This window comes from Primulina eburnea, chromosome 11, assembly GCF_022965805.1.
Source record: "Primulina eburnea isolate SZY01 chromosome 11, ASM2296580v1, whole genome shotgun sequence".
Classification (NCBI taxonomy): Eukaryota; Viridiplantae; Streptophyta; class Magnoliopsida; order Lamiales; family Gesneriaceae; genus Primulina; species Primulina eburnea.
The window spans coordinates 14,230,801-14,239,310 of NC_133111.1; positions in this window are offsets into that span (position 1 = coordinate 14,230,801).

The following is an 8,510-nucleotide window of genomic DNA, read 5'->3' on the forward strand; positions in this document are numbered from 1 at the left end:
AATAAAAGGGGTTCTAGCTAGTTGGTGGTGGGCCTAATTTTGAAGGAAGGAAGCTTGTAAATTGTCTTGCCTTTGAAGAGGCAAGTTGTTTACAACTTGGTTGGAGCCATCATCAACCTCAAGATGTTGATAGGTATAATTTCTTAACACCCTATGTATGACAAAGGTGTTTTGTATATGTTACATGCTAGTACAAGAGGTGCTCGAATTTTTCTTGTAAAAATCGAAAATTTTGAACTTCCGTTGTGCATTCGGGACACCTAAAATCGATCCCTTTCAATTCTACCACAGAAGAGTCCCGCTGGCGGAGACTCATAAACTCTCTCGCCAAGCAGCCCCGGACATCAGCTGGGAAGAACTTTCCATAGAACATCTCCTTAAACCTGTCCCAGGTGAGAGAAGTCAAGTCGACTGCATGGGCGACTCCCTCCCACCATAGAGACACATCATCCCTCAGCATATAAATGGTGCACCTGACCCGGTCACCATCACTCATCTGTAGGTAGTCAAAGTGTAGCTCCAGTGATCTAATCCAACCCTCTTCCAGGAATGGATCAGTGGTACCCCCGAACTCATTCTGGTTGAGCCTCCTAAATTTCTCATAAACATTTGTCTGCTGTCGGGGTGCCTGCTGGGCTAGCTGGGCCTGCTCCATAAGCCTCGGTATCCTCTCAAGTACTCGGGTATCTAGGTCCCCTGGCGGTGGTATTGGAGAGCCCATGCCGCCCTCAGGAATATCATCCTGCCTGTCTCTACTAGGAGCATGTCTGGGAGGCATATCTGAATAGTTCAATTTATACACGTAACCCATAATGCAATTAATCTAGTTTTTAAAATAATAAATCCTTAAATCGTAAAAGCAGCTAAACATGTACAGTAAATCTTCATAATGCGTAAATCATGTAAACATGCAGGTGATAATTTTAAATCATTTAAAACATAAAAGCTTACAGACATGAGACTTGAAGACTGAGCGGCAGAAGCTGGCGGTGACACAACGCTATGAGGACCCTGGCTTTGATACCAACTGTAAGATCTACTGATTTAAAATGCTGCTTTTTTATATAGAGCTTAAATTTTGAAAATAAAAACTTAAATATTTATATGCATGCAATCCTATTAAAGAAAAATACCATTTAAACATGATCGTAACATTTGACATTTGAAAATGCTGTAATTTAAAATGATCAAGCTCAACCAAGTATGAAATCGAAAACGTGAACAATTAAAATAGCGATAAACAGTATATCAAATCCAGTGTATAAAATATCCATGTCTTCTCATCTCTCCTAAAATCATGATGTGCGGAAAAGTGTGGTCCTCGGATCGTGCACACATCCATGTCTGCCTACTCAGAGTTCGGCACCTCCAGTCCCCTCAATAACCTGCTCACCTGCATCATTCACACCTAGTGAGTCTAAAGAATCAACACACCTGTACCGCGATAACAAATACATATACATAATAGGCAGCAGTGAAAAATATCGCAATCAACATACATTTCATGTCTGTGGTAAAATCGTATGCATAATCGTGACCTGTCAAAATATGTTAATAACCGTAGCAGATCTCATCATAAAAACTTATACTTGTTCATTTTCTTAATTTGAATTCCGTTCATCAGTTGTGACTTTCGTATTATCATGTCATTTGATTGATCCATCTACGTGTAATCGAAGTACCCGACGGCGGAGGTATCGACGACAACATTAACCGTCCACTGAGCCCCAACCTTTCGTGTCATCATGCCATCGTATGATCGTGTTAGTCACAACCAACTCCCATTCTTCAAAAACGTGACATCATATTCACCACTTAAATAAAAACATGTATATAGATAATTTTTCCTTCAAACCAAGCTTGCAACGTATTTATCATATTTACCTAAAAATCATATACATGATGCATAAACATTTAAAAGCATGATAAATGTGTTCAGGGCGCTTCTAGGACTAAAATCTCACCCTGGGTGCAAAATTACCATTTTGCCCCTGATCCTCTGAAATTTGACCCGAAGCTAACCAAACCCCTGAAAACATCCCAAAACATATATAAATGTATTTCTTAGATGTAAACTCGAGCCCGTTTCAAAACTTAATCAATTCGTTTTAAAACTTGGACCGGGGTCCCGATTTTAACCCGAATCAACTCGAAACTTAACCAAATTGTATGATCGAACGCTTGCCACTTTACCAAAAGCTATAGCTGGTGGTAATGGTGCAACTCAAATATTTTAAACCGCACAGCTACTCAAGCACCACGGTTCAATCGCTCTACCAAGCAGGGACAATTATTGCACCCAACTATCTATCTCCCAATAATTGCACTCCTTGCAATCAATGTGAATCGAACCCGTGACCTTGGCTTTGATACCACTTGATAGGATCGATTAACTGGTGAAAGAGTATTTAAAAGGGGGGGTTGAATAAACACTCACGATTTTTTCACAATCTTTTTGAATGTTGAGTTAGTTTAGTGAAAAACTGAAACTCGGAATATTGTCAGTCGATATTAATCAGTTAACAATAAAGTGCGGAAATAAACTGACTGATAGATAGAATAAAAACTGAAATAAGAACATATGAGATTTTATTGATGTTCGGAGATTTCAATCACTCCTACGTCACCCCTTCTATCACAAGGATAGGATATCCACTAAAAGACTTTGATCGATACAAACATTTGTACAGACCCACTTCATTTTGGACTTAACAATGCCAAAACTAAAACTCTTAGTTTACAATATGTTTCACAGTACTCAACTGGACTTAGCACAACTGATCTCTTTTAAGATCGAATTTACAACAAAATAATTTGTCCTAGTAAGCTCGAAAAGTAGCCTAGAATGCTACGAAAATATCTGATAAGTGTGAACTTCTAATTTTTGAATATGACCGAGAATTTCAGCAAAGTAATAGTAAGATTGATCGAATGGTGAATTGTTGTTTTTCAACTGCTCTTCTCTACTATTTATAGGCTTCTCTTCAACGATAATAATCAATGTAATTTCAATCTTTATATCTATTGTTTGCCACGTCAATACTGCAGCTTCGTTCCCACTATTAGTTGCAGTCTACTTTGTACTGTTGTCGGTTGAATGTCCATTTCGTTAACTGATGACATGTACAGCTGAAAGATCAGCTGATAAGCTCACAACTGAATGTAGCAATTGATCAGTTTCCACTTGATCAGTCAGTTGTCTGCGTAATTTCAGTTCAGCTGGTTTAATTCCTTTGCTAATCTGCGCATTAATATTCACATATAAGCAACTGTCAGTTTGAGTATTTGTTCAGTTACTTTCAAACTTCTTGATCAGTTAATACAATCGATTTAAGCACTTAGTTTTTCAAACAACTGAAATTTAGTTTCCAACAATTTCTCTATTTTTAGTGTTTGGCAAAACTTGGAATATATGAACTGATAAACTGCAACTGAACTAAAATAATCTTCGAACTCTTTTTACATAAATAATTCTTCCAATGTACAGATTCGTACAAAGAATAAAAGAGTGAATAATCTTCAAGAATATTAAAAAAATCTCTCATAATCTTCAGCCTCTAACTGAAATTAGTTGATTACTTCTTTTGATCTTCATCTTTTCCTTTTTCCTTTGTCTTCTCCTTTTTGAACTATTTCTTCTCCTTTTTCCCCGTTTTTGTCAAACGCATCAACCTTTCTGGATAATATAAGAACATCCGAGGCGATGTCTGACACAACATTCATCACAATATCTTGTAGCAAATCTATTCTTTTAGTGACAGTCTTTTCCAGAAAATCAAAGCGTCTTCCGACTAAGGCTTGAGTTTGGAAGTGAGCTTCAGTCTACACTCTGTCCTTTTTAATTTCTTCCATTTGGAGGAATAGTGAAGTCACATTCTCTAGGATATTTTGTAGTCTTCCCGTAGTAAACTCATTTGAAGAGTTGAGCTTCAAGGTATGCGCAAGCTGGGTTGACTGGATGTTTGAAATGGCATTCATCATACTGACGAGATTGTTCTGAACAGATTGGATTTCTTTGAACAAGGATTCAGTATCCATTGACATACCAGGATACATGGCTCTAGAGATTTCTGGTATTTGGTCCCTTTCTTCTTGATTAAAGATTATCAAAGATCTGCCAGTTGTATCAATTTCAAGCATCACCATTTCTGAAACATCTTCATGTAAGACTTCTTGTTGAAGTTGTGGAGGAGGGGAAGGATTCGGATCAACAAAGGTACTTGACGGCTCTTCAGTTTGTTGATCATCTGAAACAATAGATGGTTGTTCAGTTTGTTTCGCAGCTGATTCACAAATTGGTTCTTCGGTTGGTTGAACGACTGAAGCTTCGACTAGCTCTTCATCTGGCACTCTTCAGTTTCAACTGAGTGCAGCTGAGCCTCTTCAATTTCTTCAAAATAGCCTGTTCAGTCATGGAAGCTGACTGGACTGGCTCTTCAGTCTAAATGACTGGTTCTTCATTTGCAAAAAATTCTTCAACTGCTCCAGTTGTATCCAGCTGAATATCAGTGGTTACTGATTTTATAACCTCATCAAGATTTTCTAGTGATAGCTCATCATCAGAATAAGGTTTAAAATCATTATTTGAGGATGGAGGTGTAGACGATGATGGTTGTGCATCAGTTGTAGAAGGAGAAGTTGGTTGCTGAAAGATTTAGCAACTGGGTCTTTAGTTGGCTCTTGAACTGATTGTCAGTTTGCTCTTCTAATGAAGGATCTTGGGAACCTGCCAGAATAATCAGTTCTTGGTCGAGTTCCCGGTGTTTAATCTCCGTCTGTAGCCCGATAAGATCCATTTACAGTTGGTTAAAGACATCTATGTCATTGTAGGGAGTTGGACTGGCAGTGTAGTGACCCGTTCCAGAATCACCTACTAATCAGAACTTAAGCATGCAATTAACTTAATAAAACTGAATCAGATAAACAGCGGAAAAAACAACATATACAGCCCGATCGAATCAGTAAGTACGAATACTAAAACAACCAAATCAAACTAAATCCCAAGAATAAAATACCAGCAACTACAGGTCAACCCCTGCTAGCTCCCTGTCCTCTCCCTCCTGGACCGTCCAACCTGAGACCTGCCCCATCGAATAGGGTGTCCAAAACAGAGATAAACCGAGGACGTGAGCATAAAACGCTCAGTACCGAAAGAATGAGTATACAAGACTATGACATGCATGTATGCAAAATGTACTGGATACCAGGGTCTGGGTATAACGAAAAACTGCTCAGGCAAATGACGTCAAGGTATGTAGCACTCTGCGCCGTCGCACCAGGAGGTGGCTCCCATACCATAAACCTGTGGATATACCGGTATCCTGACCACCGTCGGCCAACGGGGTCCAACCATCCACAACAACCGAGGGCTGAGCACCCTCTGAACAGGCTATCTCAAAAGATAAACAGGCCCAACATGATTATGCAAATGCCGCATAATAAACCATGCATCATATGTCAGATAATAATGCAACACATAAACATGCAACACATAGTAAAGCATACTCAACCAGGATATCTCGGATAGTACTTCCGTACCTCAAACCAGTAGATCCTAGTAATCAGCCCTAGAATCAAGCCTACAATCCAAGTGATACCATATCACTAAACCACATCTAAAAGCCTTAACTAGACTAATAGATACTTCCAAATCTCAAGGGAACCTAGAACCATACCTGCGTCCGTAGTCAGCCCACTGATGCCGCTAGCTCCCAACTAGAGCACAGCTCCGCTACAAAGCCAGTAGCTCCCTGCTAGTGCCCGAACCTCGGGAAAAGCTAGAAACCCATCAGAAATGACTAAAACGCTCTGGAACTCTCGGAATTGGTAATTGAAAAGTGAAGCCTCGCGCCTCTATTTATAGACGACGATCGGACGATCCGATCCACTTCGGAAGATCCGATCCTGTGCACTTCGGACGATCCGATCCACTTCGGACGTTCCGAACTCTGCATGTCTTCCACGTGTCCAGCCACCTGTCTTCGGACGATCCGAACCTCTTCGGACGATCCGAACCCTGACACGGTCTACTGTTGACAAGACTCGGTCTGACACCGAACCGAACGGTCCATCCGAACCCACTTCGGACGATCCGAACCTCTTCGGACGGTCCGATCCTGGTTCGTTCCTTCCGAACTCGCAGAATATAATTAATCCAATAATTACTCAATTTAGGCATCGGGATACTACAGGCAGGATCATAATTCAAGCGTAATCGAGCAACCATTTTTGATAACTGCTTGGCTCGTATTTGATTGAAGAAATACTTCTCACGCTGCAAAGCCTGTACAACCGAAGCAGCTTTGACCACCTTCAGAACAACTTTTTCAAGGTCAACAAATTTCTTCAGAACTGATTTTTTCTGAATTAGCTTGGCAAAAACTTCAGTTCTGAATCTGACAAATTCCTTGTAAGCTTTGAGTTTGTCCGTGGAAAATTCATTGATATCTTTCCAAATAAGATCAATGTGAGTCTGTACTGTGTTGGTTGGTCGGGCTCTTCTTGCAACTGCCCCTTGCCTTTAGGACCAGTCAGGACATGAGGGAGACTCAGTCCTGATGTGGTTGCATCAATTCTTTCTGCAATCACTACCTCTTTGGGTCTGGCAAAAGGTAGAGTGGTGAAGTCAGAAATAGTGATTAATGGAGCCTTGACTCCAGTCGATTTCTTCTTATCACCGATTCAGTGATCTTATTCTTCTTCTTCGACTGGTCATCAAAAAGAGGTAACTGAACCTCAGTTGATGGTTCAGTTGGTACAGCTCTCAGAGGTGAATAGGCCGTTGAGCTCCTGAATGAATCAGCCTTTCAGTTGGGATGGTTCCAAATGCAGCAGCAGGTATGGTCTTCAGTGATGTGAACACGGGTGGTCAAGCTCCAAGGAAGGCATGGGATCCTTTGCAGTTGCCGGAGGGACCAGTCACGAGGGGACGCCTGAAGAAGTTCAAGAAGGCACTATAGGGAGTCATGAGCAAGCATGAAGGGGTCGTGATGCATGGGAGTACGTCGGGAGGCCAAAGGAACATCATTCAAGCATTGTTGGAGACGGCCGAGACTCCACAGACGTGTACATGGACCTGCACAGGATGAAGAATTCCAGTGTCTACACGGACCTGAGCACGGACCAGTACACGGGGTCCGTGTCCTATGACATTTGCGAAGACCGAGTGTACACAGACCCGTACACGGAGGTGGACAGGGGGTCGTGTCCCTTGTTTCCAGCTGAAGATGATTTCCTGAGTGTACACGGACCCTTACACGGAGGGCTACACGGGGTCTGTGTCCTTGACGGCTGGGCGAGAAAATTTCATTTTCTAGAGTTTTAATTATTTTGGAGACTAGATTTTTGATATCTTTTGTTTATCAAAACATATCGGGACGAAATTTTGGAACACAATTCAGATCATTATTGATATTTTTATCAAACTTTAGAGTTTCTCTCTCAAACATTCAAAGCTTCGCTTTGTTATTCAAAAATCAAACTTATCAAGATTCGTCTTGTGGCGTTTGTCGATCGTGCTTGTGCGGATTGACTTAGACTTGTTCTTTGAAGGTTCTTTGAGTTTTTCGATTGTTTATTCCGTGATTATTTGTTGCTAGACTTCTCATAGTTTAGAGGTGAAAATCACAACACACACACTTGATTCAAAAAATCGGGACAGTAACGATTCTTTGTTCGTTATTGAATTGAGGGTGCGATTTGATTTTAATCGTGCTTGCTATCCGTTCGTACGGAGATTCACATCATTTGGTATCAGAGCTTAGGTTCATTGAATTCAAGTAAGTATCTCGTTATACAATTTTCAGATCTGTTTATTTCTTCGTTCGTTTCCAGATCTGTTTTCGTTTATCATTCTTTGTCTCTTCGTGAATCTGTGATTCTCGAAGAAGAGTTGATTTTTTTTATTTTGTTGGGTGATTTTCGAGCAAGTACTCAGCAAAAAAAACGAGTACAAAAATTCCGAAAATTCACCATTATTTCTTTTTGATATCTTGTTTTATTTCCTTTAGAGAGTCATATTCAATTGTCTCTCACAGTAAAAAAAAAATATTTATCTATCTTCAAATTGCTTGTCTACGCAGTCTAAGTGAGTCGATCACAATTGTTCACAAGTTGAACTTGATTGCTTGATGTACAAATACAAAGCTTGAGAACACTTTCGAGAATACTATCACATTTGAGAGAAATTACTTGAGTGCGAGTGAATTTTCTTTGGAGTGACTAGTGAGTATTTGTTGTGAGCAAAAAAATAAGAGAGGAGCGACAAGTGAACTTTCTTTGGAGTGACCGTGAGAATTTGGGTGAGGACTATTTGTTTTCTACTAACGTTTTCTTGCAGGTACAATTCTAAAAATTAAATGGAGAGGGAGGTAGGAGATGATTCAAACCAAGGGGTTTCTAAGTTCCAAATGGAGGCCTTATTTGGGCATTTTAGTAGGATGATGAGGAATGAATTAGAGCCCTTGCATGAGAGGTTGGATAAGATTGAGGTTAGTGCTAGTGGGAGTAAA